Here is a 6000-nt window from a genome sequence, read left to right on the forward strand (position 1 = left end):
ACACTGATCTATAGGAGGGGAATCACACTGATCTATAGGAGGGGATCACACTGATCTATAGGAGGGGATCACACTGATCTATAGGAGGGGATCACACTGATCTATAGGAGGGGATCACACTGATCTATAGGAGGGGATCACACTGATCTATAGGAGGGGATCACACTGATCTATAGGAGGGGATCACACTGATCTATAGGAGGGGATCACACTGATCTATAGGAGGGGATCACACTGATCTATAGGAGGGGATCACACTGATCTATAGGAGGGGATCACACTGATCTATAGGAGGGGGATCACACTGATCTATAGGAGGGGGATCACACTGATCTATAGGAGGGGATCACACTGATCTATAGGAGGGGATCACACTGATCTATAGGAGGGGATCACACTGATCTATAGGAGGGGATCACACTGATCTATAGGAGGGGATCACACTGATCTATAGGAGGGGATCACACTGATCTATAGAAAGGATCACACTGATCTATAGAAAGGATCACACTGATCTATAGAAAGGATCACACTGATCTATAGAAAGGATCACACTGACAATGCACACTCATTGTTTTCTTTAGCACTCATCCTCAATGAAAACATAGCAAAGATCAGAAAAGTCCGATCCTCCTAATAGATCCCCTCCTTGATGAGAAATCAGTGATCCCAGGCAAAACACAAAGAGGCTTGTCCTTTAGCTGATGTCTTGCTGAATGATGAACTTGCTAAGCATGGTGTGGAGGAGATGTGGCATGTGCTGTGAAAGTTGGAGCCAGACATACCTTGCCTGCAGCCAGCGCCCTTCCCTTGGATGCCTTGTATTCCTTAGTCCAGTGTCAGCATGGAGGGAGGGAGGCTCGTTGTGTCCGGGAGCTGCACCCTGGGGTGTCTGCTGTGCCTGGACAGCTCTCAGCCCCTGTCTACCTCTCACTAACCTCTTAGAGCTCACACTGGAGAGGGGTGGAGAGGGAAGTTCTAGCCCACACCAAGCCCCTCCTCCTCTGATCATTACACAGGCAGCTTGTAGTGGTTCCCATGCTCTGCCTGTTTTGTTTGTTGAGATGGACTGGAACTAATTTAGTTCCCCTGTAATCTGTACACACACATCATGCTTTCATCTGATCCGAGCCTGGGAGAGACATGCTGTGCCTCTGTCACAATCCAAACTCAAGGGCTGACAAATGTTACTTTTCTTTATGGAAATTTGGAGCCACATTCTATTTAGGGCACAGGACAGAAATAAAAGCTGCGTTTAGATAAAAAACGCAGAGGCCCGGATTCAGATACAATGGTGTATCTATCCGCGGGCGTAACGTATCTCAGATACGTTACGCCGCTGTAACTTAGGGCGCAAGTTCCGTATTCATAAAGAACTTGCGCCCTAAGTTACGGCGGCGTAACGTATGTGGTCCGGGGTAAGCCCGCCTAATTCAAATGTGGATGATGTGGGCGTGTTTTATATAAATTTATTGTGACCCCACGTATTTGACGTTTTTTACGAATGGTGCATGCGCCGTTCGTGAAAGAATCCCAGTGCGCATGCTCAAAATTACGCCGCAAATCGTCATTGCTTTAGACGTGAACGTAACTTACGTACATCCCTATTCGCGAACGACTTACGCAAACGACGTAAAATTTTCAAAATTCTACGCGGGAACAACGTCCATACCTAACATTGGTACGCCTCATCTACGCCTCATAGAGCAGGGGCAAGTTTACGCCAGGAAAAGCCTTACGTAAACGGCGTATCTGGACTGCGACGTCCGGACGTACGTTCGTGAATCGGCATATCTAGCTGATTTACATATTTCTAGGCGTAAATCAGCGTACACGCCCCTAGCGGCCAGCGTAAATATGCAGTTAGGATGCGACGGCGTAGGAGACTTACGCTGGTCGTATCTTATACAAATTCTGGCGTATCTGATTCTTTGAATCAGGCGCCAATATACGACGGCTCAGATTTAGAGATACGACGGCGTATCTGGAGATACGCCGTCGTATCTCCTACGAGAATCTGGACCAGAGTGTGCGCCTGTGCGCACAGCTATGCCTATCTGCGAAAATGTGTTTTTAATTTTTTATAGTCAGTGCCAGTTCACACATATGCATCGCATTGGGGTTTGCGATCACATGCGATGTCTGTGCAATGCAAATTCAACCATGCAGCTTGTATAGCTGAATTCGCATTGCATTTGGACCAATTTCATAGTTATTTAGTTAGTCAGGGTAAAAAAAGACACAAGTCCATCTAGTTCAACCATAAAAAAAACAAATAAATAAAATAAAAAATATTGTACAATCCCATACACCCAATTCCACATCTACAGTTGATCCAGAGGAAGGCAAAAAACGCAGCAGAGCATGATCCAATCTGCTACAGCAGGGGAAAAAATTACTTCCTGATTCCCTGAGAGGCAATTGGATTTTCCCTGGATCAAATTTTACCTACCGTATTTATCGCAGTATAACGCGCTCCCGCGTATACCGCGCACCCCTAAAGTTGCCCCGAATCCTGTGGAAAAAAAGTTTTTTTTTTACTTACAGTTTTGGTGTCTTGCGCGGCGGCCTCGTCGGGTCCGGCGTCCGTCTGCGGCTTCGAGTGTCCTCTTCGTCGGGTCCGGCGTCCTTCTGCGGCGTCCTCGCGTCCTTCCCGCGCCGAGTTTGAATACTGCGCCGACATATACCGAGCGCAGTACACTCGTGTATCGTCGGGCAGGCTCAGCAACTCTCGCGCTGACGTCCTGTATGCTCAGGACGTCAGCGCGAGAGGCGCCGAGACTGCCCGAAGATACACGAGTGTACTGCGCTCGGTAAATGCCGGTGCAGTATTCAAACTCGTGGCGGGAAAGCGGGTGTCGGCGTATACCGCGCACCCACGATTTCGCCCTGATTTTCAGGGCAAAATAGTGCGCGGTATACGCCGATAAATACGGTATATATCGTGGACACCAGAATCGGATCACTTGGATGTTGACACCCATCCATTCCGATTCCTGTCCGAATTCTCAGTTTGCACTGCGGTATGCAAACCGATCTGGGGGTGTCATTAACTTTTTATTGACACCCGCAGTGGTTCGCAAAGGACAGTGTGAACTGCCTGACAGTTGTATGCACTGGAATCGCACTGTTATCCCGCATCGCATATGGGTGAACCGGGACTCAGGGCTCACGTACACACTATAAGGAAATCAGGCGAACATTTTCGTCCCAGGAACGATCGTCCGATTTTCTGATAGTGTGTACGCAACTTTCAACAGACGATTCCAACTTTCCGCACAAGTGTTTTCGAAGGGAGAAACTTCAAAAAACTTCTCGGACGGGAACAGAACGAACGATTTCCATTTAATGTGTACCGTTTTCGTACGAGAAAAATCAGAAAAGAAAGCCTGCGCATGATCAGATACGATAAACAACAAAAAAAAACCTTTGTCGTACGAGATTTCCTTCCTCGGTTCCAAATTGTTGTGAAACAATGAGGAAAATTAGGACGATCGTTCCCCTGATTTTCTTATAGTGTGTACCCCACTTGAGGGAGGGTTAAAACCCCTGTCAGATTTTTTTTCCGCCATCTTTGTCCCGTTGCGGAGATTTACCTTCACTTCCTGTCCCATAGCCAAACAGGAAGTGAGAGAAAATCCCTGCAAATTAAGGGAATTTCTTGGGCGCCCCCAGTGTCCCCATTAGAAGATTTTCCCTCTAACACTTTTATGGGGACAAGCCAAAATTTGGGGTTTTCTTTTACTTTCACTTTCAATGATAATGGTAAACAAGACAAATAGAGAAGGTGAATCTCCCTAACGGGGACACAGACAGCAATAAAAACTGACAGGCATTCTAATCCATCTCTACTCTATCCAAAACGAAAAAAAAATGCCTTTAGTTGTACTTTAAAGGGGTTGTAAAGGTAAAAGTTTTTTCACCTTAATACATTCTATGCATTAAGGTGAAAAAACATCTGCGGATTAGAGGCCATTCGCTCGCTCTGCTGTCAATCACATCCAATGACACAGCGCACCGGGGGAGGGGCCGAGTGATACAGTCGGCGGCTATGGCCGCCGGTTGTATCAAGGGAGCGCGCCCGCAAGAACTCAACACCATGCTCGCTCGCATGAATATGTTGAGTCCTTGCGGGGGGACCCGAGACAGCCGCCGAGGGACCCCAGAAGACCGGGTTCGGGGCCACTCTGTGCAAAACGAGCTGCACAGTGGAGGTAAGTATAATGGGCCATATCCACATACATGTAGATCGGCGCAGCGTATCAGAGATACACTATGCCGCCGTACCTTACCTGGTGCATTTTCGAATCCTCAGCGATTTCGCGCCGTACGTTACGGCGGCGTAGTGTATTTCTGGCGGCGGATTTCAAATTGGGCGGGTTGGGGGCGGGTTTCATTTAAATGAAGCGCGTCAAGAAATTTCCCGCCGTGCTTTGCGCGAAATGACGTCGCAACGACGTAATTTTTTGAACTTAGACGTGAGTTACGTCCATCCCTATTCATGGACGACTTACGCAGAATTTTTTTTTTTTCAAATTTCGACGCGGGAACGACGACCATACTTAACATGGCAAGTCTATGTACGAAAAATACCAGCTTTAACTATACGCCGGAAAAAGCCGACTACAGACGACGTTAGAAAATGCAACGGCCGCGCATACGTTCGTGGATCATCATAAATCGCTAATTTGCATACCCGACACGGAAAATGCCACCCAGCGGACGCCGAAGTATTGCATCTTAGATCCGAAGGCGTACGAAGACCTACACCTGTCGGACCTGTCTAACCCAGAAGCCGTCGTATCTTGTTTTGAGGATTCAAAACAACGATACGACGCGGGAAATTTGAAAGTACACCGGCGTATCAGTAGATACGCAGGCGTACTTCATCTGTGGATCTGGCCCAATAAGTTTGTTATTAAAAAAAAAAAATGTTTTTACTTTAGTGATCCTTTAAGGTTTTTCACCTTAATGCATTCTATGCATTAAAGTGATACTAAAGTCTTATTTATTTTTTTGGATAAAAAACGTCATACTTACCTGCTCTGTGTAATGGTTTTTGGGCCCAGCTGGCGCTCCTGGCCCCTCCCTCCTGCCGAGCGCCCCCACAGCAAGCAGCTTGCTATGGAAGAACCCAAGCCGAGCCACTGCTCTGTGTGTACATTCAGACACGGAGCCACAGTTTGGTCCCACCCCCTCTCTCTCCTCATTGGCTCACTGACTTTGATTGGCAGCAGCCAATGGCGCCTGCTGCTGTGTGTCGGTCAATCAGGAGAGAGAGTTCCTGGGCTTCGTGGCTCTTGTGCAACATCACTGGATCGAGAGGCAGCTCAGGCAAGTATTTGGGGGGGGGGGGGCGAGGGTGGCTTCTGCACACAGTTTTTTTTATCTTAATGCATAAAATACATTAAAAAAAAACACTTTAACCACTTAAGCCCCGGACCAATATGCAGCCTAAAGACCCAAGGTGTTTTTACAGTTCGGGACTGCGTCGCTTTAACAGACAATTGCGCGGTCGTGCGACGTGGCTCCCAAACAAAATTGGCGTCCTTTTTTCCCCACAAATAGAGCTTTCTTTTGGTGGTATTTGATCACATCTGCGGTTTTTAGTTTTTGCGCTATAAACAAAAATAGAGCGACAATTTTGAAAAAAAAGCAATATTTTTTACTTTTTGCTGTAATAAATATCCCCCAAAAACATATATAAAAACATTTTTTTTCCTCAGTTTAGGCCGATACGTATTCTTCTACCTATTTTTAGTAAAAAAAATCGCAATAAGCGTTTATCGATTGGTTTGCGCAAAATTTATAGTGTTTACAAAATAGGGGATAGTTTTATTGCATTTTTATTTTTTATTTTTTTTTTACTACTAATGGCGGCGATCAGCAATTTTTTTCGTGACTGCGACATTATGGCGGACACTTCGGACAATTTTGACACATTTTTGGGACCATTGTCATTTTCACAGCAAAAAATGCATTTAAATTGCATTCTTTATT

At 46.3% G+C, this 6000-nt stretch overlaps 1 protein-coding gene across 1 annotated transcript in view; it reads right to left on the reverse strand.

Annotated features, from left to right (window-relative positions):
• Positions 1–982, reverse strand: part of FAM107B (family with sequence similarity 107 member B) — a 97508-nt gene extending 96526 nt beyond the window's left edge. Inside the window, exon 1 of the mRNA XM_040343420.1 lies at positions 786–982. The gene's annotated coding sequence lies outside the window, so the exon portion shown is untranslated. The remainder of the gene's footprint in view (positions 1–785) is intronic.
• Positions 983–6000: the final 5018 nt, after the last annotated feature.

Source organism: Rana temporaria, chromosome 3 (genome assembly GCF_905171775.1).
Source record: "Rana temporaria chromosome 3, aRanTem1.1, whole genome shotgun sequence".
Taxonomy (NCBI): domain Eukaryota; kingdom Metazoa; phylum Chordata; class Amphibia; order Anura; family Ranidae; genus Rana; species Rana temporaria.